The sequence below is a fragment of the Piliocolobus tephrosceles genome, chromosome 5 (assembly GCF_002776525.5).
Source record: "Piliocolobus tephrosceles isolate RC106 chromosome 5, ASM277652v3, whole genome shotgun sequence".
Classification (NCBI taxonomy): domain Eukaryota; kingdom Metazoa; phylum Chordata; class Mammalia; order Primates; family Cercopithecidae; genus Piliocolobus; species Piliocolobus tephrosceles.
The window spans coordinates 55836521-55864095 of NC_045438.1; the positions used below are offsets into that span (position 1 = coordinate 55836521).

General features: G+C 44.6%; 1 protein-coding gene and 1 pseudogene across 3 annotated transcripts in view; one reads left to right on the top strand and one right to left on the bottom strand.

Annotated features, from left to right (window-relative positions):
* Window positions 1-27575, bottom strand: part of CNKSR3 (CNKSR family member 3) — a 107281-nt gene that overhangs the window by 53385 nt on the left and 26321 nt on the right. Inside the window, exon 1 of one of the 2 annotated variants that reach the window (XM_023206089.1) lies at window positions 20687-20849. The exons of the other annotated variant lie outside the window; for it this stretch is intronic. The gene's annotated coding sequence lies outside the window, so the exon portion shown is untranslated. Of the gene's footprint in view, window positions 1-20686; window positions 20850-27575 lie in introns of those variants that run through there. 2 annotated transcript variants of the gene reach the window in all.
* On the top strand, window positions 18740-19431 carry LOC111538610 (annotated as a pseudogene). The gene has a single exon (XR_002730394.3). The product of XR_002730394.3 is annotated as a 40S ribosomal protein S8 pseudogene (transcript).

Below are 27575 nucleotides of genomic sequence, written 5' to 3' on the forward strand. Positions count from 1 at the left end.
AGGAAGGAAGGAAGGAAGGAAGGAAGGAAGGAAGGAAGGAAGGAAGGGAGGGAGGGAGGGAGGGAGGGAGGGACTAGCAAATGAATGAACTTGGTGTTGAGAAAAACCATATAAAAATGATGCATGTAAGTGAGGGTTTTGACCCTGATTAGAGCTGTGAGCTGGGACTGCTGCTCCATTGGAAGCAGTGGCCACGTGAAATCCAAACACATAATAAAGATCCAGCCACCAAGAACTCTGGAAGCCCAATTTAGAACCAGCAAAGTCCTTTCACTTTGTTTCTGAAATGGAATGACTGATTTTGAGGACAAGGGACACCCCACTGGTCATTTTTGGGGGTACCAAGCTGAAAGAACAGTAATGTAGAAGAGAAAATAAAAGTTTAGACTCTTACCCGTTTGAAAAAGCTGATCTACACATTGCTGAAGAACTACCAAATATGTAGTAACGAACCCACAGCTTCAATTTCTTACAAAAGGCAAAAACAGGTGGAATGGAAGGACAGTCGACAATACAGCACTTTTCTGTTCCCAAAGCAAACTCAACTTTCTTGCTAGTAACCAATGTCCTCTGAGACTTAGGTCACCCTGAAGACATCAGAAGACATAACCAAGAAACAACCACACTTTTGAGTTTCATGACATAAGTATAAGACATATTATTTAAACAAAATTTGGAGCTAGCAAACACATCCATGCCAGGATAATTTAAGAAAGTAAAAATAGAAGGACTACCTTAGCTCAAGAATTCAAGTTAACCAGAAAACAACAGTCAGATGGGCTGCCCTCATTTGAGGTTTCTGAATGGGTAAGTAATGTGTCCCAGCCTGAAACTTTAACCAGGAACCTCTGGCTCTCAAGTTGCAGGGCTCCCAAGCCTACGCTGCCCCAACTCCAACAGATTCTGTACAACTTCCGACCACTGTGAAACAGACGCAGCCTTGCTCCCTCCCGGGACCCTGAGCTGCTGAACAAAGTCTAGCCATGGCGGGAGAAGTGCCCAGAGAAGGGACAGGCGAAAGAACAGAAGTTGGTGTTGTCTGAAAGCATTTTTGGAGGGAGGAGTTTATGCTGATCTAAATCACAAAAAAAGAACCGATAAGCAAATCTTAAGTAAACTGAAGAGATAATCAGAATTCAGAATATAATGGCAGCCCTCAATATTCTCCTTTGAGTCTTCCTTCCTCGCTACTCCCTCGAAAAACAATGTATGAGGAGCTTGAAAGATAATAATAAGGGCAGGGAAGAAATACATCACTGACTTATGTGTGTGTGTGTGTGCATATGTGTGTGTAAGTATATACCTATATCTCACAGCAGACATTAAAAATGCAAAATGAGAGATTCTAAAGACAAAAACACAATTGTGGGGATGAATACAAAGCCTACGCAACACTCTGGTAAACATGTACTTTCCAAGGTTGTTTGTTGTAATTCAGTAACCAAACCATTGTATCCAATTTTGTAACAGACCTTGAACCAAACAAGGGGAGGGGAGGGGAAGAGAGAAGCCACATGTGAAACAGAAGAAAGGAATGCATTTTACCCAGGAAGCTGTACTTTTTGCCTCATCTAGTGCAGCCTACTTTTGCCAAAACTGTAAATTTGATTTGGTCTAAAAGCCAAACACCGACAAAACTATTGTCAGTTCATGCTTACCCGGAACGACGGGTAGAATTAACTAGTTCCTGTTTGGACGAACGGAGGCAAGATGGTGCACTTCCGGGTTCTTCTTCACCACCAACTCTTCCCGCGCGCGCGCGCGCAAAGGCAGCCGGCACCCGGGAAGGTGCAGACCAACTGGGCATGCGCCAGGTGACGTCAATTCGAAGAGCTCAAGATTTACCTGGTCGCACCTGCGGAACGCCCCCCCCACACGCCCATGTCCCGCCTATTGCCCTCCCACTCCTAGAAAAGCCGCTCTTGGCCAGTGAGCCATGCGGCCTTCTCACAGCCCCACACCTGTCGGGATGTCCAGACTGTGGGAACTCCGTCTGAGAGCCCCACGGGGTGGGGGGACTCTGCCGGCCTCCTTTGCCGGAGGCCGACAGACTTCTTCCCCACACCTTAAGTGACAAAAATAAATGTGCAGTTTTGCTCCTACCCTTGCCTGGTCGCTGGTTCTTTTGCACCCGCTCTGGGCTGGTCTTAGAAAAACAAATCAGTTCCCCTGCCACACAGCAAGTTTACGTTTGTAGCACTGGGGAGAACCAACTCAGCACAGAGAAGAGACATACAGTGGCCGTGACAGCTGCACCCATTGCTTGAGTGTCAAGTTGGGCAAGTTCTACCGTATGGAAGTGAGCGCATCCATTACTTCTGCTCCATCTGAGCCGTCAGGATTTCCATGGCAAAACCATTCAGCCAACCCTCTCCCAACACTGCCATCATCATTTCAAAGTGCATGGTCCAAACAGCCAGGTCTTGTATCAAATTAAACCCCTGCAGGAATAGGGGGCGGCTTGATTTACAAAGTCCCCGCCCACACAGTGGCTCATGGATCCCTGCAGTGACCCCACGGAGGGTCAGGTTATCCTCACCTCCTATGGCTCAGGTTATCATCATCTCCAGTTTATTGGTGAGGAAAGCAAATCCCAGAGACTATCAGGAAAAAGGCAAAGATAAGACAGAATCCGGACCACAACTGAGCAAACGTACATTCCTGTGGGTTCTGAGGTGGTCAATGAAGAAATAAGTGGAAGGGAAGACAATTAAGTATGTTAATGTGCAGACCTTCTATTACTGAGTACTTACTATGTTTTTGGCACCGTGCAATGCATTGTGGAAATGGCATAATTTACAGTTGCTGTTCAAGTAGCTGAAGATTAAACAATCGTAAATCAAGCAAGAAGAAGCTCTACACCAGCTATACAGGCCAGGAGAAACAATATGGCCTGTGGAGCCAGACGGCCTGGATTCAGCTCTACCACTTCCCAGCTGTGTGACCTTGTGCAAGTTACTTAACCTCTCTGTGCCTCACTTTCCTTATCTACAAAATGGAGAGGAGAGTAGTCCCCACACCTCATGGGATTAACTGGATGATTAAATGTGTTAAAATGTGTAAATGAGTTAATATTCTTAAAGCACTTACAAAAATTACCAGGTATACAGTAAGCGCTATTATTTAAAAAATGAAAGAAACTGGGGCTCAGCTTGTAAGTAACTGGCCTAAAGTCGCACAACCAATAATAGGCAGAGTCACTAAATTTAAAGTCATTTCCCAGAACTGTGAAAGGAGAGCATGAACCCAGCATGGGCTTGGGAGATTTGGAGGTTTGATGGCAGGAATCTGACATTATCCTCAACTGATGCCTTTTACTTCCTGAAGTGGCAGGAGTTGGAGCAGGAGGGGGTGCTCCAATACAAGGAGGCTGGAAAAGGGCCGAAACAGCTGGGGACAGCCACCCGGGACAATGGAGCAAGTTTGCCAGGCAGCACTAAAGGCTTTCTAAAATATTTTAATAGCAGCTTTATTGAGACATAATGCATATACCATACAATTGACCTATTTAAAGTAACAATTCAGTGGGTTTTAAAATATCCACACAGCTGTGCAACCCTAACCACAATCAATTTCAGAATTTTTAACACCCCCCACCAAAGAAAATTCTGTACTCATTAGAAGTCCCTCCCCCCGAAATTATACAATAAAGTTGTATAATTTCCCCCCCACCCTCTCAGTATTCTTTCGGGTGAACCTGTCTGACACTCAGCCCTGAACAACTACTAATCTATTTTCTGTCTCTATGGATTTGCCTGGATGTTTCACATAATGGATTCTGCACATTTCACATAAACAGAATCATATAGTATGTGGTTTTGTGTAATTGGCTTCTTTCACTTAGTATCATGTTTTTGAGGTTCCTTAAAGCCTTCTTAACACACAACTTCAATGCCCTTCCCTTGCTCCAAGCCCCGCTGGCTTCCCACTGCACTTGGGATAAAATCTACAGCCAAAAAAGTCCAGTGTGATCTTCCTGGACGCACCTCTGGCCACATTCTCCCCTAACCACTATGCTGGATGCTGGCCAAGCACCTCGTGCTCCTATCTCGAGGCCTTTCCCTGTGAGGTTCCGTCTACCTCGAATGTTCTCACCTCCTATGGCTCAGTGTCAGCTCCCTTCACATCCGCAGGGAGGCTTCAGCTGACCACGGTATATGAAGGAACCCAGCACTCCATTATTTGCTGTGCCCTCCACAAGCCTTTCCAAACCTGTGACTATTTAGGTGTTTGTTATGCTGCAGTGAGCCCCCTGCCTCCCGCCACAGAGGACCAGGACCATGCACGGCCACATTATTTACCATTTCGCCACCTGCATTGCCCAGCACAAAGGAAGCACTTCGGGATTGGTTGAATGAAAGAGAAAAAAATGAAGGAAAAGTTCAGCTGAGGTTGAAGACAGCAGTTTGGAAACGTGTAAATCAATAAAGTTGAATAACTTCCCCCCATCCTATCAGTATTCTTTCGGGTGAACCTCTGACCCTCACCTTCTCACCTTTCTTTCATACACACATCACCAAATATTTATGCAACCCCCTGGCACATGGGCTGGGGGTATTCACCCTGGGACGTGAGAAAGAGAAGATCCCAATCCTACAGGCTGCAGTAGGGCAGGGGAAGGAAGAATCCTTCAAGTTCTTCAACACAAAATTCCCACAAGTTTGCTATGCTCGTGGGATATCACGAGCCTGGTTACCAGGGGATATCAGCCCTGGTTACCAGAACGACTTAACTGAAGCTTTTCTCTTGTTCTCCAGAAAACCCAGTTTTTACTACACTCTAGGGGCCAAGACAACATTCCCCAGATCCTATGCTGCGTGACATGAATCTCTAGGGCCCTCTCATCTTACAGAGTCACCTTTTTGCTTTGCTGGAGGCAGAGTATCTAGGCCCGTGGCTCTGGCTCTCCTGAGCTAAGTGACCTCAATTGGATCACTTGGCCTTTTCACTGCTGTGTAAAATGCAGGGGCTGGGAAGGTGACCCTGTGGTTCCCACTGGCCCTGCGTTGCTATGATTCTGTATGTCTTAAAGTGCTATCTTTTTTCCCATCTTCAGACTAATCAGGCACCACCTTCATGACAAACCCCCGATAGCAGAAAGTCCTCTAATAGCAAAGCCAGCTCCCATCAACAGGGCAGGAATTGGCACTATTTGTGTACAGTTAACTGACATGTGCAAAAGTCATGTTTCCGAGGTTAATATATTGTAAGATCATACAAGGCCAGAATTAGAGAAGAATTGTAAAGCACTGTTACACTTCTTGGTTTTGTTTCATGCTTAATAAAACAGAGTTGTGTGCATCGTGCATCTGATACACAGAAAACCAGATCCTGGATTGGCTCAGCTGGGACTGAACGTTAGGGTGGAGGGTGAAAGCCTCCCTGTGATCACTGCACATTGTCACAGCAGGGACAGCAGTGCCCCCTCTGCTGTCCTTCCCACAGAGGGCAAGAGCAGGCAATGCCACTGAGGTTCTCAAAAGAAAAAAATTCTATTCTTGGAAACATTCACACTAACATACAATACATTTCGTGGATTTAAGAAGCACGCTAAAGAAAGTCAAAGGCCTGGGCTGGGCGCGGTGACTCACGCCTATAATCCCAGCACTTTGGGAGGCCGAGGTGGGCATACCATGAGGTCAGGAGATCGAGACCATCCTGGCCAACACAAAGCCCCGTCTCTACTAAAATACAAAAAATTAGCCATGTGTGGTGGTTCAGGAGGCTGAGGCAGGGGAATCACTTGAACCCAGGAGGTGGAGGTTGCAGTGAGCCGAGATCACACCGCTGCACTCCAGCCTGGCGACAGAGCAAGGCTCTGTCTCAAAAAAAAAAAAAAGAAAGAAAAAGAAAAGAAACGGAAAAAGAAAAAAAGAAAGTCAAAGGCCTTAGTGAGCCATAAAACCCAGGCTACCAGTTGCACTATCAAGAGTGATGTCATGGCACAGGAAGGAGAGAGCAGGGGAAAACTTCAAAGTGGTCTGTGGGCCAGCTGCTGTGGCTCACACCTGTAATCCCAGCACTTTGGGAAGCCAAGGTGGGCAGATGAAGAGGTCAGGAGTTCGAGACCAGCCTGGCCAACATGGGGAAACCCCGTCTCTACTAAAGATACAAAAAATTAGCCGGGCATGGTGACAGGCGCCTGTAATCCCAGCTACTCGGGAGGCTAAGGCAGGAGAATCGCTTGAATCTGGGAGGCGGAGGTTGCAGTGAGCCAAGATTGTGCCGCTACACTCCAGCCTGGGAGACCGGGTGAGACTCTGTCTCAAAAGAAAAAAAAAAAAGGGGTCTGTGTTTGGTGAATAAATACAAGAGTTTCCATTTTCAGATCTGCAAAACTGACAGCTTAAATAAAATTCTAAAGTCTTCAATGCAAAATACAATAGGGTCGATCTATCTTACCAAATATTATGGTTAAGAAGAACTCAAATTTCCTCTAATATTCAAAGGGATCAACAAAAATTTGGGAAAATGAACATATAAAATTACACGTCTAATTACAGAAAACAGGTACTGCTTTCTGTATGGCAGGTACTCTAAGACTTAATATACATATAACCCCTTAAGTCTCCTAGCATCACCTCATATGTGTACTATAACTGTCTCACCTGGAGCTGAGGAACTGAGGCACCCAGAGGGAGGTGACTTGCTCACAGCCTCACCGAGCCCGGCTCACACTGGGGGACTCACATTCTCACTGCCAGATGCTACCCCCATCCTCCAACACAGAAACGTTCACAGATGTCTCTTTAGCTGATCTCTGGAAAGTACAGTTTTATATAACAGGAAATTATACACATCATTTAAGCTAAGTTAGCTTACTGTCTGTGACTGCCATCAGAAATTTTCATGGCCATGTAAATATAAATGACTCTCCCACCTGGATGGGTCAGACGAGAAAATACTTTTAACTTAAAGACATTATCAAAAGCCAGTATGTGATGAGTTGGGTAGCCCAAGATTCTAAATAACACTCAAAAATACAGCTGAGAGGGATTCTGTATATTTTTTCCAGGAAATCTGGATGGAATTCTTTTCTAGCTCTTTAGTATTTGAATGTATCTCTAGAAACTGGCCCTCCAGGCCAGTAGGGACCTAGGAGGCCATATGCAATTGACTGCCTCCAAAGGATGAAACACTTGTGGAATTCACAAACTCTCTACCTATATGTTCCAATTTATTTTGAAAAAACTTTAGAGAAGGGCAAGTTATCGCTTTCTGGGACCAAATAAAAATATGGTACTTTAGGCTGTGTACTTCAAGTTTTCTGTGTCTCATTCACATTTCAGAAATAGACAAAAGCAGAGAGACAGAAACAGTACCAGAGAAAGAGAAAATGTCAAGTAGTTGTCCACAGGTCACCATGTACCCATATATCCTAAGGGCTCCAGAAACAAAATACCCGTCTAGTGGCTCATAAGTAGAGAAAGGCCAGTTCCCTCAGCTCATGTACTGACTTGTGTTTCACCACACAAAAACAAAGGAAGTGCCTGCCCCACAGAAACACACACATGCGTGAGCAGCAATACTGGCAAAATTCTGGAAATATTGTAAAACCTGAGGGTTCATACTCCCAGAGTCCAGGAGCCAGCCTTGGCCCTTACGGAAACAGCTAGGTGATCCCTTACAGAAAACATGTTGGGGATGGGGGGATGGGAGGAATGGAAGGATGAGTTAAAAAGACCTCTTGAGCTATTGTCCTCCAATTGCTTTTTCAGTGTTTGTTTTGTTTTTGAGACAGGGTCTAGCTCTGCCACTCAGGCTAGAGTGCAGTGGCGCAATCATGGCTCACTGCAGCCTCCACCTCCCAGGCTCAAACGATCCTCCTGCCTCAACCTCCCAAGTAGCTGGGACTATAGGTACACACCATCATACCCAGATAATTTTTTCGTATTTTTCTGTAGAGACAGGGATTCGGTATGTTGCCCAGGCTGGCTCAAACTCCTGGGCTCAAGTGATCCGCCCACCTCAGCCTCCCATAGTGCTGGGATTACAGGAGTGAGCCCGGCCTACTTATATTTTTTTATGGAAGAGAAGAAAATATGGGAGTGCCACTCCAAGGGAAAGAGCTAAGCAAAGAGAAAACAAACAGGACAAGCAGGCAGGAGGCAGCAAAGAGGGAGGTCAAACTTTGGGGAAGATGAAAAGCAGATTAGAAGGCCACTCTGTTTCCAGTTAGAGCCCTCAAATGGCCTCCACAGCCATTCCCAAGAGCAGTCTTTGAGTGAAACAACAGCTACTGAGACCTTTCCCATGGAACCACCCACCGCATCCTCCCCAGATACCCACCGGGAGTCAGAGATACTGAAATCACCTCCATCCCTCGTGACCCATTTCATGTTTTGGAGAAGCACAGCGCTGCCAACTATATAAAAGCTTTCTACTTGGGAGTCCTAAAAGAATGACATTTTCCCCAAAACAAAGAATTCATTCCATCTGAACCAACTTATATTTATTTAGCCAGGACATATGCATCTACTAGATGCTACAACTATGTAACACTCCCCCGTGTAGGGCTTACAGATGCCTTCAGGGGTTCTCATGATACACACTGTCAACAGGTGGTCCTGAAGAACACCAACAACTGGAGATGCCTTCTCCTTACAATCGTCACAGCTGTTTAGTGACTTAAGCAAGAAGCAGAGGTCATATTCCTAAGAGGTAACTCCTTGAAGTGATCTTGCACAAGGCTTATGCCTTGATGGGAAAATCACACATTAGAATGACAGTCTTCTATTGAAAAAGAAGTATTTAATTTCAAGTTTATTTTCATATTTTACTTATATACATATACCATATAAGTATGTAAAGTATGTGGTTAGGCCCATTATTAATATATATGCATTCATATATATATATATGTGTATATATATTTGTTTGAGACAGAATCTCACTCGTGTTGCCCAGGCTTGAGTGCAATGGCGCAATCTCGGCTCACTGCAACCTCCGCCTCCCAAGTTCAAGCAAGTATCCTGCCTCAGCCTCCTAAGTAGCTGGGATTACAGACGCCTGCCACCACGCCCGGCTAATTTTTGTACTCTTAGTAGAGATGAGGTTTCACCATGTTGGCCAGGCTGGTCTCAAACTCCTGACCTCAGGTGATCCACCCACCTTGGCCTCCCAAAGTGCTGGGATTACAGGTGTGAGCCACCACACCCATTTTTTGTTTTGTTTTGTTTTGAGACAGGGTCTCATTCTGTTACCCAGGCTGGAGTGCAGTGGCTCGATCTTGGCCCACTGCAGGCTCTGCTTCCCAGGTTCAAGTGACTCTCCTGCCTCAGCATCCTGAGTCACCAGGATTCAGGCACGAACCACCACACACACTAATTTTTGTATTTTTAGTAGACACAAGGTTTCATCATGTTGGCCAGGCTGGTCTCAAACTCTTGGCCTCAAGGATCCACCCTCCTTGACCTCCCAAAGTACTGGGATTATAGGCGTGAGCCACTGCACCTGGCCCATATATATTTTATACACACACACACCATGACCATCTAACCTAAAAAAGTCCACCTGTGTATCACAGTCCCTTCTATCATACTGCCTTTTAAATCTTTTTCTTCTGAAGACAACACTTTTTGAAATTACCAACTCTATTAGGATAATGGCTTCCTGTCTGTCACCTCCTCTAAAACGTCTGCACCATAGAATTAGGGATCTCCTCTGTCTTATTACCTGCAGTATTATCTCCAGCTCCTAGAACAGATTCTTGCTGATAGGAGGCACTTACGTGTTTGGACGAACGGAGGCAAGATGGTGCACTTCCGGGTTCTTCTTCACCACCAACTCTTCCCGAGCCCGGGAAAATGCAGCCGGCGCCTGGGAAGGTGCAGACCAACTGGGCATGCGCCAGGTGACGTCAATCCGAAGAGACCAAGATTTACCTGGTCGCACCTGCCCAACGCCCCCCGACACGCCCGTGCCCCGCTTATTGCCCTCCCACTCCTAGAAAAGCCACTCTTGGCCACGGTCCCACGTGGCCTTCTCACAGCCCCACTCCTGTCGGGATGTCGGGACTGTGGGAACTACCTCGGAGAGCCCCACCGGGGGACTCTGCCAGCCTCCTTTGCCGAGGCCGACAGACTTCTCCCCCACACCTTAGGTGACCAAAAATAAACTTGCAGTTTTGCTCCTACACTTGCCTACCCGCTGGTTCTTTTGTGCCCGCTCCGCTGGTCTTAGAAAAAACAAATCATTTAGTAAGTAACTACTGAATGAATGAAGAACGAATGCCTCCCCACGCACCAAAGCAAAAGGAAGGCATTATGGAAAAACTCAAATACAGCGGACACAGAGTCAGACAACTTGGGCTTAAGGGCGAGCTTGACTTCTTAATTTCCTGTATATGTAGAGAAGTTGCTTAATCCCTAGAACTCAGTTTCCTCAGCTTTAAACTAAGATAGGGTGGGCATGGTGGCTCATGCCTGTAATCCCAGCACTTTGGGAGGCTAAAGTGGGAGGATCGCTTGAGCCCAGGACTTAGAGGCTGCAGTGAGCTAAGATCGTGCCACTGCACTCCAGCCTGGCCAACACAGCAAGGCCCCATCTCTAAATAAATAAAGTAAGAAAATACGAAGTATTGTGTTTGACAGTTCTTTGCAAATTAAAGAGTACTTTATTATTGCTGTTAGTGACATCTTGAGTCAATATTGATAGTTGCATCAAAGAAAAAGTTCATTAGCATAAATCCTTAAATAAGTGAGTTAATCTGGCAAGAATGAACTTTGTCATCTTCAATCCCATTTTGCAACTGACTGGCTACCTCTCAGGTGTGTGACAGTTTGTTTACAAATAACAGTAGAAAGAAAGTAGAAAGACCAAGGTTCAGCTCCCTACTCTACCACCCAACTTTAAGCCCTCCTCCCCCAGCATCATCACATATGAATAATAAATATATGAATAATCCAGAGATCTCAGAGTGCTACTGTGAAGATAAAAACCTAATATTACGCTTTGTCCAGCCTGTTGGAGCTTGCTAATGTCAGCCTGAAATAGGATTTTGGCACCAAAAGCTACACGGGCACCACTGGGAAAAGCACCATCCTATTAAACAATGGGACAATGCCACCAGTCCCATTCCATTGGCAACGCTAGACAATACCTCCACAAAAAGCCTTCTATCACCAGTCATGTGTTCTTTTGCTACCAGATCCTTCTTATTAAGATGTAATTCACAAACCATAAAATTTGCTCTTGTAAAGTGTACGATTCAGTGGGTTTTAGTATTTTCACAAGGTTATGCAACAATCACCACTATCTACAGCTGACCCTTGAACTAACTTGGGGTTAGGCGTGCCAACCCCCTCATAGTAAAAAATCCATGTGTAACATTTGACTTTCCCAAAACTTAACTACTAATAGCCTACTGTTGACCAGAAGTTTTACGGATAACATAAAGTCTATTAACACACAGATTTATATCTACATATATTTAATGCATTCATGACATACCTATCTTTTTCTTAATGTTTTTGATATTTTGAGACTATAGAGTTTTTTCAGATTGTTGCAAATCTCCAAAAACATTTCCAATATATTTACTGAAAAAAAATCTACTTATAAGTGGACCTGTGAAGTTCAAACCTATGTTGTTCAAGGGTCAATAGTAATTTGAGAACATTTCCATCACCCCAAAAAGAAACACCCTACCCATGAGCCATCGTTCTTTATTTCCCATTCTCCCAACCCCTGTAATCAAGAACCTACTTTCTTTTTCTTTTTTTTCTTTTTTTTTTTTTTTTGAGACAGGGTCTCACTCCTTTGCCCAGGCTGGATGGAGTACAGTGGTTCGATCTCGCTTACTGCAACCTCTGCCTCCCAGGTTCGAGCAATCCTCCTGCCTTCAGCCTCCCAAGTAGCTAGGACTACAGATGCGTGCCACCATGCCCAGCTAATTTTTGTATTTGTAGAGACAGGGTTTCACCATGTTGCCCAGGCTGGCCTCAAACTCCTAAGTTCAGTAAATTCACCTGCCTTGGCCTCCCAAAGTGCTGAGAACGAATCTACTTTCTATCTCTATGATTTGCCTGTTCTGAACATTTCATATAAATCATTTCATACAATATGCAACCTTTTATCTTTGTCTTATTTCATATATCATCAGATGATCAAGGTTTATCTATGTTGCAGCCTGCACGAGTACTTCAGTCCTCTTCATGGCTAATATTCTATTGTATAGATATACCACATTTTTATCCATTCATCAGTTGATAGACACTTGGGTTTGTTCCCTCTTTTTGGCTATTACAAATAATGTTGCTATGAACACTCATGTATAGGTTTTTAGGTGAATGTACGTTCCCAATTCTCCTGGGGTTATATCTAGGAGTGGAACTGTTGAGTCACGTGGTAATTCTTTAAGATTTTGAGGAACTGCCAAATTGTTCCCCGGTGGAGCTGCACCATGTTACATTCCTGCCAGCAATTTATCAAGGTTCCAATTTCTTCACATCTTCACCAACACTAGTTATCATCCATCATTTTTAGTATAGCCATAATAGTGGGTAAGAAGTAGTGTATTACTGTGTTATCAGATTTTAACAACCCAATTTTTAGTAGGTCCTCAGAAACAGAAACTAAATACCAGACAGTGGAAGAAAAAAAATCCACATTACGCCAAGGCAGTATTTCCAAATTTCAGTCATTCAAGTACTACCCTCATGATTTTACCAAATCTGAGTGTCATGTCTACTATTATTTACTTATTTAACAAATCAATTCATTTTTAATTTCATTTTTCTGAGAATCTTTAAGTCAATGCTATAAATATGTGTCACTTGCCATAAATAGAAATATCATGAATACACACTTTGGGAGGCTGAGGCAGGCGGATCACTTGTGGTCAAGAGTTCAAGACCAGACTGGCCAACATGGTGAAACCCCATCTCTACTAAAAATATAAAAAGTAGCCAGGCATGGTGTCATGGACACCTGCAACCCCAGCTACTCGGGAGTCTGAGGCAGGAGAATTGCTTGAATCCAGGAGGCGGAGGTTGCAGTGAGCCAAGATCGCATCATTGCACTCCAGCCAGGGCAACAAAGCAAGACTCCCTCTCAATAAATAAATAAATAACATGAATATAAATATGAAAGCAAAGCAAAGTTAGCTAGATGGAACTGTCTCCCGCGGCCTGCTTCTTCATGTTCAAAGAAAAATTTGCAAATAAAAGGTGCTGGAAAAATGACAGCTACAGAGAGAATCTTCCCTTGACCTCATCAGACAGACTGGACAGCAAGGTGCTGGCACCATCAGTGACAGAGTAGTTCCCTGTCATGTTTGTGTCTCTTACAATGTAACTTCTTACTATCCCAGGTGCATCACTTTGAGAGATCCTGCTATAACGCTTTAGGAAATACCGGTCCTAAAAGAGAAGGCCAGTTCCATAGTGGTCATCATACTGGGGGTTTTGATGGACAGTTCTCTACATAGCCCATTACACTTGGCTGAGGGTGTCACTACTTCATGGTAACAAACCTTGTTCAGCAAATTTCCAATAAGTCTGCCTATTCTCTAGCTGCAAGCACCTGGCTTTTCAAGTTTCAACAAAAACAACTTTCAGAGCAAATATACGTAATACAAATTAAAATAAAGAGCACCTGCCCTGGGCAGGCAAGCCCAGGCAATGTTATCCATAATGTGACAAAGTGCCTGGATGGGCTTTACTGACAGAACTGGCCCCAAGTATAATTAAAAAAAAAACACAATGCACCGGTTGTGCTTAAATACAATTCAGCCTCCCTCACCCAGCCCAACACACGTACTATTTATAGTGAGATAAAAGCAGCCAGTGACAGCATATTTGGGTGCCTCCAGATTTTAAGAATAATTATCATCTGTCATCATCCAAGCTTAATAAAATACTAAATAGTATATTACATTAAAAGAAAAGGAGTGATGATTAAATCTGAAGGTATTCCACTGTCTCTGTACCTGGGTACTCCTCCTGGGCCCTCAGATCTCTGCTCACATGTCCTTTTCACTGGGAATACTTCCCTGGCCCTCAACTCTAAATCCCCCTTATTTCATATCTCGGGATACCTTTCATTTCCCCTCCTAGTACATCTCGCTATGTAGTTTACTCTATGGATGGCTGGTGTCTGTCTCCCAACAACAAAGCCCCATGTAAACAAAAACCAGGACTGTTTTGGTCCCCATCATGCCACCAACAGCTACAACAGTTCTTGGGACAGAGGAGATAATTCAAGAATTATTTGCTGAATGGATGAGTTCAGAGGATGTCAAAATTGTATGAATTTTATAAGGTCTGGCCATGTTTACAACTACCACTAAGAGTACATCTCAAAAAGGCAAAGAAACAAACGAAAAACAAAGCAAAACAACAACAACAACAACAAAACATACAGGGCAGGACTCTACAACTTTCTAGAGTTCCTGCAAACTGACTACAACCCAGGCTATCCCATAAGATAGGAACCTCCCTTTCTTCTAGACTAAGTGAGGTATTGAGTCTATCAATGAGCTTTTATGGAGGGCCTGTTTGTCAGTGGAGGGAAGTTGGTGATGAGGGAAGGAAGAAAGCAAAGAAACTAGAATGGACTCAGTGCTTACCATGATACACATATTCCTCCTTCAGTCCCAAAAGAACCCTCCGTGATCACCATGACACATCTTAGGCTTGTAAAATGTAGTAACTTGCTCAAAGTCACACAGCTAATCTATGGTCAAACAGGAACAAGTATCTAGTTCGTTATAAGCCGAAGACGTCACACAAGTGCCAGAGGGCACATACACCTTGAAAGGGGCCAGAAAGAATGGACAAAGTTAGATGATAGAGCCAATGGGGTGGGGGGGGGGAGATGTTATTGTTAGTTTACCATTTTCTATGCGTTAAGCACAGGACTAAAGCATTGACTCACAAAATTTTATGTATTCATCATATGAGCTCCAGGAGGTGGGCAAAATGATTTATCGCCATTTTTGTAGGGTGAAATTGTGGCTTAAGAGAGTGACCTGGACAAGGTAATTGATGGCTGGAAAGTGGCTGAAATCTGAAGCCCAAGCTGTCTGAGTTCACATGCAGAGCACTGACCCCTGCCTCCACCTCCTGCCACGATGCTGGGCGAGAGTGACATAAACGAGGCACAGAACAGGGAATGAGGGCGTTCTGCAGCACGTGCATTTAGGGAGTGTCTACTCTATGTCCAGATGGCACAGGGTAACGAGTAGAGGTGAACGACAGAGCCCTGCTCTTCTAGAGTGTCTAGAAGACAGTAAAGTCAGAGTGGATCTGAAGTATAGGGTCTGGAGTCGGGTTGCCTGGATTCAAACACTGACTAGTTGTGCAACCTAGACAACCACGTAATTTTCCCAGCCCTCAGTTCCCTCCACTTTTTTTTTTTTTTTTTTTTGAGACAGAGTCTCAGTCTGTCGCCCAGACTGGAGTGCAGTGGCATGATCTCGGCTCACTGCAACCTCCAAATTCCAGATTCAAGCGATTCTTCTGCTTCAGCCTCCCGAGTAGCTGGGATTACAGGCACACGCCACAGCATCCAGCTAATTTTTGTATTTTTCTTAGTAGAGACGGGGTTTCACCATGTTGGCCAGGATGGTCTCAATCTCCTGACCTCGTGAGCTGCCCGCCTCGGCCTCCCAAAGTGCTGGGATTATAGGCGTGAGCCACGGGGAATGGCAATAGCCATCATACCTACCTCATGAGGTTATTTAAAAAAAAAAAAGGGGCTGGCTGGGCAGAGTGGCTCACGCCTGCAATCCCAGCACTTCGAGAGGCCGAGGCGAGCGGATCACGAGGTCAGGAGATGGAGACCATCCTAGCTAACACGGTGAAACCCCCGTCTCTACTAAAAATACAGAAAATTAGCCAGGTGTGGTGGCGGGTGCCCGTAGTCCCAGCTACTCAGGAGGCTGAGGCAGGGGAATCACTTGAGCCCAGGAGGCGGAGGTTGCAGTGAGTCGAGATCGCGCCACTACACTCCAGCCTGGGTGACAAAGCAAGACTCCATCTCAAAAAATAAAAGGGGGGCCAATATAAAGTCCTTAAAGGATACCCAGCGCACATCAATATTAGCTATTATTGTTCTTGGAACTAATAGAAAACAAGGTTAGATGGGAAAAATACGGCCAAAGCAAAGGACTGTGGAAGGATTGAGTTCAGCAGGGTCTAAAGAATGTGCAAGATGGATGGGGGCTTGCTAAAGTCAGAGATGCCCTCGGGAAGGCAGCGGGGCCATCCGGATGTGGAGTGAGGTGCACCCGGCACAGCCACAGACTATAGTGTCACAGGAGAAAGAAATGGACAGGATGAGATGACGGACTGCTACATCACGTGAGAGGCAAAAGCTAGCCAAAGAGGGTGCCAAGGGTTTGGACCAGGTTCAAACTCTATACCAGACAGAAAACGTGGCACAAAAGAGAGAGGAGACGTGTGGGAAGAAGATGCGGTCATGCCTTTCCTCCTGTGCCTGCTGACTTGACAGTGGCTGTGAGTGAGTCAGAAAGTGGGCAGAGACTGTGGGTCTCAGGAGGCTCCAGACCAGGGCCCTGTGGAAGGGCTGGCCCAAGGAAACTACCATTTACTGAACATATACTATGTTTACATTGTTCATGGTTAAATCTAAGTCTTGTTTTTTCCTTCTGAAGAGTCTACAAGATCACTCCTGATCGCCCTTGTACACATGAGGAAGTTGATGGAGAGGAACTGGGGTCATTGCTGAGGATGACACAGCTAAAAAGTGGTAGAACTGGTCTTGAGGTCCAGGCCTATCTGATTCCAGAGCCCATTGTCTTCCCACTGCCAGGCTCAGCCAGAGAAGCCAGGAGGTAGAACAAGCTCTGCTGAGAAGCCAGCGCCTCAGAGTTACAACACACACCCGGCCCTTCTCCACCTCGCCCCTCTTGGCCACCATCTCTCCCCTTGGTCGCCCTTCCCTCCCCTTCTCCAACCCAGCACTGTGCTCATTAGACAGGACCCAGCATTAATCCACCCTCATCCATGAAGTTTTCACGCCCCCTCCCCAAGGGAAATGGTCACCTCCTCCGTCTGCTGCAGCCCTTGCTGTCCTCCCCACCCACCTGGCATGTGTAGACAAGCTTCAACTCAGGTGTGGTGTTTTGGCCACCTTATGCCACCCGCTGACAGACGGGGCTGATTCTGCTATTGTGCACCTTCTGGGGCCTCTTGCTCCCTCTCAGTTCCATCAAGTCCCCTTGAAAGCTGCACTCTCAGTCAAATGCCAGCCTTCTGGGGAGAGGAGGACTCCCCAGCCCTAGGCCTTCCTGGGGCTGAGCTACCGCTGCACCTCTGACAAATTCCAAGTACTGTGGCTAGCTCTGCTCCACTACGTCCTCCTCCAAACTAGAATTTAAGTTTCTAGAAAGAAGTCACTTCCCTGTGCTGTTTGTAGTGCCTTACACGTGGTAGACGATCAATAAATAACCACCATTGTCAAAGCTGATGAAAGAAAATGTTTAGTACAGTAACACCTCACCTCACACATGTTGAAACCAAAAGGCAAGCCAGGGGGCCTCTAGGCAAACAGTGTAAGAAGGCTTGGGGGTGTTGTTTTTACCCTGCAAACCCAGCAGTGATGCCAGTTAAAGTAATAATATAATTTTTTTTTCAGATATGGATGGTTCAGTGTTAGAAAGACTTGAAAAACAGAATGAGGCCTCTTTCTTTGAAATGTTAAAGATATGATAAAACCTATGCGGTAAAGTACACTGGCTTGACTTAAGGCCTTCTAAGACAGACCTTTACCCAATGCCCATCTGTTCTCATTTTAGAAAGCAGAAAAGTTCTTTTGTTTCCCAGCCTTCAAGAGAGACAAGCTGAGTAAATCTACAAGAGTAGCCAGTGTGTATGCTGCTTGGAGCATTGGTTACCTAAAAGCCAAGGACAGTCACCGAGAAAACAGGGCATGCTGGGGTAACTTGGCAAAATAGTCATACAAGTATCAGTAGGCCCTATCATTATAGTAACCACACACTTCAGTGATTCTGAATAATTCATTCTTTCATAAGCAAGGAATCATTAACTTATGTTGAATGCACTCTGTAAGCCCCCAAAAATAAAAATTTATTTTAGAAAGATTTCCATCCAAAACTACAGGGAAAATTTAAATATACCCAGGTCTTAAAAATATCCAGGTTTAAAGACCTTAAACCGGGTCTTAAGGATCAGTTATCAGGAAAATTCCTATATATGAAACAGTTCATTCCCTCATGGGTCCAGCAAACAGGAGGAGACCTCATACCATTTCTCTCAGAAGAACTGCAGAATGCCTACTTTCTTTCTTTCTTTTTTTTTTTTTTTTTTTTTTTTTGAGACGGAGTCTTGCTCTGTCACCCAGGCTGGAGTGCAGTGGCCGGATCTGGGCTCACTGCAAGCTCCGAGCTCCGCCTCCCAGGTTCACACCATTCTCCTGCCTCAGCCTCCCGAGCAGCTGGGACTACAGGCACCCGCCACCATGCCCAGCTAATTTTTTTTGTATTTTTTAGTAGAGACGGGGTTTCACCGTGTTAGCCAGGATGGTCTCGATCTCCTGACCTCGTGATCCGCCCGTCTCGGCCTCCCAAAGTGCTGGGATTACAGGCTTGAGCCACCGCGCCCGGCCGCAAAATGCCTACTTTCTTATCTTTTTTTAACTTTGCAAATAGCCCAACTATGAAGTGCACATGGCTGTGGGGTCAGGCTGTCCTGAAGCCAATTTAAGAACCTAATAAAACCTATTTTTACATAAAGAACCAACTTTATCTTTTCCAGCCAGCGCCGAGCGATGGGCATTTCTCGGGACAACTGGCACAAGCGCCGCAAAACCGGGGGCAAGAGAAAGCCCCACCACAAGAAGCGGAAGTATGAGTTGGGGCGCCCAGCTGCCAACACCAAGATTGGCCCCCGCCGCATCCACACAGTCCGTGTGCGGGGAGGTAACAAGAAATACCGTGCCCTGAGGCTGGACGTAGGGAATTTCTCCTGAGGCTCAGAGTGTTATACTCGTAAAACAAGGATCATCGATGTTGTCTACAATGCATCTAATAATGAGCTGGTCCGTACCAAGACTCTGGTGAAGAATTGCATCGTGCTCATCGACAGCACACCGTACCGACAGTGGTACGAGTCCCACTACGCGCTGCCCCTGGGCCGCAAGAAGGGAGCCAAGCTGACTCCTGAGGAAGAAGAGATTTTAAACAAAAAACGATCTAAAAAAATTCAGAAGAAATATGATGAAAGGAAAAAGAATGCCAAAATCAGCAGTCTCCTGGAGGAGCAGTTCCAGCAGGGCAAGCTTCTTGCATGCATTGCTTCCAGGCCGGGACAGTGTGGCCGAGCGGACGGCTACGTGCTAGAGGGCAAAGAGTTGGAGTTCTATCTTAGGAAAATCAAGGCCCGGAAAGGCAAATAAATCCTCGTTTTGTCTTCACAGTGTAATAAAGGTGTTTATTGTTCTGTTCCCCACCCCCCCCCCAAAAAAAAAAAAGGAACCAACTTTATTTCAAAGCATTTTAAAAAAGACAATTCCTTCGGATTTTTCAATCACTGAACTATCAAAAATGATTGTAACATTATAACATCATGACTTTTATTGGAATCCCTGGGCAGCTTTCAGCTTTGCAGAGTGAAAAAAAAAAAAAAATTCTGAGCTTCTTTGTAATTTTTATTTTATTTATTTATTTATTTATTTATTTATTTATTTATTTATTTATTTATTTTTGAGATGGAGTCGCCCAGGCTGGAGTGCAGTGGCACAATCTTGGCTCACTGCAACCTCTACCTCCCATGTTAAAGCAATTCTCCTGTCTCAGTCTCCTGAGTAGCTAGGACTACAGGCGCACACCACCAAGCCCAACTTTTTTTTTTTTTTTTTGTATTTTTAGTAGAGACAGGGTTTCACCATATTGGTCAGGCTGGTCTCAAACTCCTGACCTCAGGTGATCCACCTGCCTCAGCCTCCCAAAGTGCTGGGATTACAGAAGTGAGCCACGGCGCCCAGCTGCTTCTCTGTAATTTTTAGTAGTTTCAGAATGTCACTGATGGAATAACATTGATACTAGCTATTGGTAATTAACTAGGCCAGCAAAGCTTGGGCCCACCCAAGGTAGCCTGAAGAGCATGACCGCTAACAGACTCCCTTCCCCTCAATGTGCATGGAGGCTCTCCCTAAATACTTGTCTTCAGCTTTCCTGCTATCTACACTGCTCTTCAAACACCCAAATGAACTCAGGTGACTCCCCTGATTTAGACCTTCAGTGATCCTCCCATCATTCACTACGAAGATGAGTCCAAATCCCCTAACATCACTCACCGCCAGGCACCAGGGGAGTCATCACAGAAGAACGTCCCTGCTCTGCTGGGGCTTTCCGTCCTTACGACGGAAGACAGGCAGCGAACACCCAACCCAGAACAGGGCAGGCAGTAAGTGCTAGGAAGAAGGCTAAGGCAGGCACAGGGGCTAGAGAATGGCACTCATCCAAGAAGGCCTCTCAAGAAAGTGAGTATAGCCTGAAAGAAATGACATGACCACATGACAAGCAAAGGCCTCCCAAAGCTGGCCTGAGGCCTGCTGGCCAAGCTCCTACTCCGCCCGTCCTCCTCTTGCAACCTGCGCTCCAGCCTCAGAAGCTGGGATTCCTTCTCCCAACGCACCTCACTGCTTCACACTCCTTGCGTTTGTATTTGCTCTTCTTCTGCCTACAACATCACCCACACACCTATCTGGTCTGGCCAACTCCTCCTGATCCTCCAAGGCTCCCCAGAAGCTTCTCCTCCTTTTTGAGGCCTTCTCTGGACACCAACCACATACCAGCTTCCTCACCAGCAAGATCCATCACTTCTCCCTTCTGCCCCTCTGGACCGCACCGTGTTTATTCATGTGTCTGACGCCTGAGCAAAGTGGAGCTCCTTAAGGTCCCGGAGCTGTGACACTCATCTCCATAGCTGCAGCTCCTGGTCCTTCAAGACAACCGCCCCCGAGGGCCTCCGTTAATAAAGGAATAAAATGCACATCCTCCTTTTACGATGCCATCTTTGAAAAGGTCTGCCCATGGAGAAAGCACAAACAAATGCCTTTTTATTTGAAACTCCCTTTGTAAAAATCACTCTCCTTTTTCCCTGAAACCTGCATGTTGTAAAAGTCTTTTGGGTTCTTCCCCCTATAAAACTATCTTGACACCTAGCCATGTATCACAGCACATGAAGCAGCTATAAACATCGTAGTTGGAAAAACATTATGCTGTGAAGGAAGAAACTCTATCTGCCAAGATACCAAAAGGCTTGCTACAGATATCATGAGAATGTCATGCTGGATACAATGAAAGCAGCTTGGACACTCCTTTATAGCCTGTGATCATTTTCACAAACATTTCCTAAATCCTACATAGTAAAACTTTCTTTCCAAGGAGGACAAATTCTTTAAAAAGGGGGAGGAACATACTCTTTTCTGGTTTTGTTTTTCTGTAGTTAAACTCTGAGCTTTAAAAACACAGCCTACATCTCCCCATCCTTAAGACACCCAAAGAGAAAGTCAGTTGGAGGAAAAAAGGAAAAAAGGCAGTGGCCAGGACGCAAGACATACAGCTCCCAATAAAGGAGATGAATTCAGAGAGAAAAAAAAATTCTTCTTCCAGTGCAGATTCCACTATTGTTACTTTAGTTTCCATTCTGTTTTCAATGTGGGGCAAATAAAAGTTGTAGAAGTGAGAGCCTCCCATGTCGGTGGAAGGGAGCTGGATTCAGAAACAGGTTCTAACTGCAGAAACACCAGCCAGATCTCAGAAAGACCAGCCCAAGCCACTCTGACAGCTGGCCCTCCTCAAGCCTAAACTAGAGCTCCAAAACTGAAGACCCCCTAAAAATAACAAAGAAAGAGAATTCAGCTGCTCCGTCCAAACTCAAGCACAAAAGGAAGAGGGGGGAAAAATCGTTTCCATATTTCACATAAACATAGATCTCACTGCGACAGTTAGGAATGCATGAGTCAAGCAAGGACTGATAATAATTACTGCACACATCAAGCCCCCCGCTACAGTTCAAGACGAGAATGTGCAACACCGAACGAAAACTATGGACGTCTCTATTGGGAAATGTTTGTGCTTACATATTTCAAAATGGCTTCTTAAAAACATAAAGTGTCCTTTTACGTGAGCTTTTAACTTTTTCGTTGTTGTTCTTCCAGAGAAAACACCTGGAAGAGACTTTAAAATGTAAAACTTGTCCCAAAGTCATGTGAGATTTTATTCTTGCAACTTACTGTAACTGTACATTACTGTTTTCTCCCAGTCCCCAGATTCCCTCACACGGTGGTTAATATTCCTTCTGCCCTTGAACAGACTGGGGGTTTAACTGTATTGCAGTGGTTATTGTGAGGCAGGAAAAGAGGCAAATAAATCACAGAATGGCTGTAATTCTAGAAGAATAATTTTGGGGGAAGTAAACTTTCTCGTTGTTGGCTGTCAGGAACGGAAAGTTATCTATGGTGTACAGTGTTGAGAACCAGGCACCAGATATCTGGTGCTGGGGCCGTCTCATTTCATGAAAAGGAATGTTTTTTTTAAAAATGTCTAAACAACAAGTACCATTTCCTGAGCCTTTCTGTATTCCACAACATGAGCTGGGCACTCTCTCCTGGTGTTTCATTCATGCTCATAACAACCATGTGATATATTATCATGCCTATTTTGCAGATGTGAAAGCAAGCTCCGAAGGGCTAAATGCTCAAGGTCATACTACCACTGAGTGCTAGAGTGAGGATTCAACACGGGTTATTTTACTCTGCCCCAGTCTGGCTCTGCTTTCTCCCTATAGCACGTGGGGCACCTGTTCTGGCATGTGACTTCCCCAGGCAGGTAAAGCCTGTGAGTGCAGCAGAGTCTCATGAACAGGACGGATACAGGGAAACAAAGCTGTCTCCCTGGCTCATTCTCCACGCGATTAAATTAGTCAATGCTTACTACATGGATGAATGCAGAATTTAAATCTAGTGTCTGAAGAGCCTTTATTAACCATCGTGTGAGCATGTCCCTGGCTGCCCACTGTCAAAGTGGCACTACTGAACTATAAACATCAATTTTACATCCAACGGAAGATATACCACATTCTTGACCTCCTTATGATCCCATAAAGCCCAGTTTCTTTGCAACCCGGATTAAAACAGTTCACTGAGCATGTGCCACCATGTCTCGCAATTACGATTTCTTTTAAAGCCAGGCGTGATCCCATATCTTTAAGAAATTTATTTGATAGCAGTCTTATGCTTATTTGATAGCAGTCAGTTCTAATTTATTTGATAGCAGTCTTATGCTTATTTAATATTTATTTACTTATTTATTTATGCTTATTTGATATTTATTTTATTTGATAGCAGTCTTATGCTTATTTGATATTTATTTTGCTTATGTATTTATTTCCTTATTTATTTATGCTTGTTTGATATTTATTTTATTTATAGCAGTCTTAAGCTTACTTGATAGCAGTCAGTTCTAATACAGTTTCTAAGTCACTCAGCATGAAAGTCCATCTCTCAAGAAGTTCCCTCTTTTAGGTAGCAACTGGCGGTGTGAAATATCAGAGACCTGACGCCTTCAAGAGTGGATGAGGAAAATAGGGACATGCTGCCCTGTCTCCCTGAGAATGACATCATCCGTTTATGCTGTATGATTTTATGCATGTCTATGTTTTGTTTTTTTTGCTTGTTTGTTTGTTTTTTTTTTTGAGACGGAGTCTCGCTCTGTCCCCCAGGCTGGAGTGCAGTGGCGCGATCTCGGCTCACTGCAAGCTCCGCCTCCTGGGTTCAGGCCATTCTCCTGCCTCAGCCTCCCGAGTAACTGGGACTACAGGCACCCGCCACCGCGCCCGGCTAATTTTTTGTATTTTTAGTAGAGATGGGGATTCACCGTGGTCTCGATCTCCTGACCTTGTGATCCGCCCGCCTCAGCCTCCCAAAGTGCTGGGATTACAGGTGTGAGCCACCGCACCCAGCCTTGTGTTTTGTTATTTTTAAAGGAGACCTGAGGACCAGGTTCTGGTCACCTTCAGAGCACTGAAGAAAATGACTGACAGCAGGTGGCTGTCACATTGTCAGGCCAAGAAGGCATCTTCCTCTTTTTCTAAATAACATGAGCCAAGGTAATAATGACAGCATTCCAAGAGCATCTTCTGCTCCCAGAACAACTGCCACTGCACTTCAGGGAGTAACCAAAACACCAAGTCCCATCGGTGGGTTTGCTGGGGTGGCCAGCTCTAATGCACAGTACAGTTCTACCAATCTGTCATCAAGTACTCTCCAATGATGTCATCAGCCCATGAATGTAACAAAACAATGATCTGCCCCATGACCCCTTCCAAAAGGTTCCCCCTTATTAATTCTGTGTCCTCCTTCTCGGCACTAAAATCCAAAGAAGTTACCTTGCCATTTGGGTCAACCTTACCAACTTCTCTCAAATAGGCTTTGTCAAATTATGAAACAAGCTTTGGAGAAAGATACAAATCCCACATTCTCCCTGTGCCTAAGAGATCTCAAAGACTGTTTATCAGGCCACCTCCCACTTTAATATAATCCTGGCCTTAAAAAGAAGACTAAATGTTTGTTTTAAGCAGAACTGGTGCCACAGTAATAAACTTTCAGGGCAGGAGATCAGTTCTCCCTTGTTAGACTGACCGAAGATATTTTGCCAGGTGCAAGTCAGCCTGCCACAAAACATCCTAAATCCACCGTCCAGTCCCAATGTGGGTGGGCCATGACACCTTTCTGTTCCTAAGAGGCACTTAGATTTTTAGATTAATTTTTAGATTAATAAAGTTAATTAAGTTTGATTGCATAAGCACTACTTCTAAAAATTTGAGGTTTATCTAAATACAGTGATTCAGAGAAATCATTAAGACAGTATTAAATGTAAAAAGAAACAGATTCAAACTGTGCAGAAATCCATTTATAAAAAGACAATGATTATGTGTAAATAAGAATAAACATGTATGAAAATGTCTAGGAAGGGTTCCAGAAGGTGCTGACCTCCAACTCTGGGAAAGGAGAAGGGTATAGCAGAAAGGGGACTATCTTTTCCAACCTATCTAGAGTTCTATTGTTTAATTTTTTTTTTTTACAAGAAGTATTTCTGTATTTTTTGACAAATAAAAATAAAATCTACAGGCAACGGAAAGACAATGGGGGGAAGGATGAATATATGAAAGTAAATCACATTCCATAGCTCCTGAATGTTTAATCAGAGACGATTTTCCACTAATATTCCTGTGATGACCACATTGCTCCATGAGGATGCATTTCTGCCTGCCACGTTAGAAGCAGCTGCTTCCTATCATTCATTATCTGTTTCCTCCAAGGCCATGAAAACTGAAAGGCAGTTCTGTCTGGTTCCAGAAGCTGAATATGCAAAGCTGCATCCACACCTTTACCCCAATGGCATCTTGGACGAAGGACAGGAAGTCTCCAAACAGAGCCTGCTGTCTTTCTACTTCTGAGTCTAACCAAAGCGTACTCCCTAACCCTTCCTCCTGATCACATCTAGGCCACTGAGCCTCTAGGTATCCAATAATCCACACTAGTCACAGCCTGTTCATCGTCACATCAGCCATCATATGCAGACATTTAGCATTCTTCAACCTATAAGAAAACAGAAGATCACTGATGCACTCTCAGCAGCCTCTTTCCATTCTGAATCAGGCTGGAGAAGAGGAACAGTGGGAGCACAACTAGTGATTTCTGCAACTTGCCAGTGATTCTGCAACTTGCCACGCATGACCAACTTCACTGCCCAGCACTACCAATGGGCAGAATCATCTTGGTTTTCTAACTCACTTCACCTAGAAGTCCCCTACCCTCACCCCTCATCTGGCTGACATTTATCCTCTAAAACCATTCTCAAGCAACTGTCTTTAAAAAAAAAAAAAAAAAACTTTACTGCTTTTTGTGGAGCATGGCCAACTCCTAGGCAGGACAGAGAGTCAGCCTTATTATTTTTTATTTTTAAAATACTTTACTGCTCCTTGTGGAACAAACAACTCTCTCTCTCTTTCTCTCTCTCTCTCTCTCTCATTCATCTGTGCTCCTCTGAACAGCTCCTAGACCTGTAAGTACATCTGAATGCATCAGATCATATTGTGTAATAAATAGTGCTGGCATTTCTCCTGCTAGACGGAATGTCCTCACCAGTGGATCCTCGAAACCCAACACTGAGTCTAGTCTAGTCCATCACACAGAAGGTTCATAAGGCTTCTTGACTGGGAGTGTATTACAGAACAGGATGTGCCACATTATTGCTGGTGGATGGGACCCACAAAGCCATAGGTTTTATGGGATTTGGGGAAAGGGGGCCAGTTAGGGCAAGGTGGGAAAATAGTATAATCACAAACCTTCTGAACTGGGGGTCTAGAGAATTTGGTTCTGGTCTAGGTCCTGCCACTTAAATCTCTGGGCCACAATGTCATTTATGACAAAATAATTTATTCACACAAAAGAATATGTATTTGGACTGAATGATTGAAGGTCATTATCAGCCCTCACAATTAGAGTTAATGATGGAAGAAAAAACATGGAATCCATAGTGCTGAAACCACAGTCCTAGGAAAAATGCCTGCTCTTGCTATATAACCAACCGAAGTCAAGAAACATCTCAATATGCCTAATACACAGGCTGTCGTCCGGTTCACCAACGTGAACAGGATTTGTATCTGAGCACTGCCTCATACCCAGTATTTATTCACTATAAGGATACTCCTGGCCAGGTCCAGTGGCTCACACCTGTAATCCCAGCACTTTGGAAGGCTGAGGCACAAGGTCAGGAGTTCCAGACCAGCCTGATCAACATGGTGTAACCCCATCTCTAATAAATACAAAAATTAGTGGGGCGTGGTGGTGTGTGCCTGTAATCTCAGCTACTCAGGAGGCTGAGGCAGGAGAATTGCTGCAACCCGGGAAGTGGAGGTTGCAGTGAACTGAGATCGCACCATTGCACTCCAGCCTGGGCAACAAAGCGAGACTGTCTTAAAAAAAAAAAAAGATACTCCTTGTCTCCATCATCTCAAACCTAAATATGATTATTCCCTCCCTCCTCCCCCAAAGAAAATGAATAAATACTTGAAAATAAAAATCAATTGTTACCATCTGGATGGAGGCAAAGCTTCTTTGAAAGTTTAACCAGCACAGGAACACTGACAGCCCACGCTGGATCTTTAAGGCTTGAAAGCTTGAATAGCCACACAGGTCTGGTAGCTGCTACTGACCTCCCTGTCTCAGGCCTCTGGAGAGGTGGTTTTTAGCTTGATTCATCATCACTGCTTTCTCAGACAGCAAGACTGCCAATTCCACTGAAGGCAGAGTTGCCAATTAGCTTGGATTTTAACTTCTCTATATGCGAATTTTTGGTGAATTTTTTCAACTTTCAAGTTCAACGTACAAGTTTGAAAACTGACAGCATCTAAAATATGCTGTACATGAATTCATCAATTACAAATCATCTCCCTACACAGAGTTCCAAACCTATAATGTTTGAGAGGAGGAGGATTGGTCTAGGTATCTTACAAATATCTTTTGAAAAGTGCTACTCAACACACAAAAATTAGACAAATATTAACTTGGAAACTGATCCA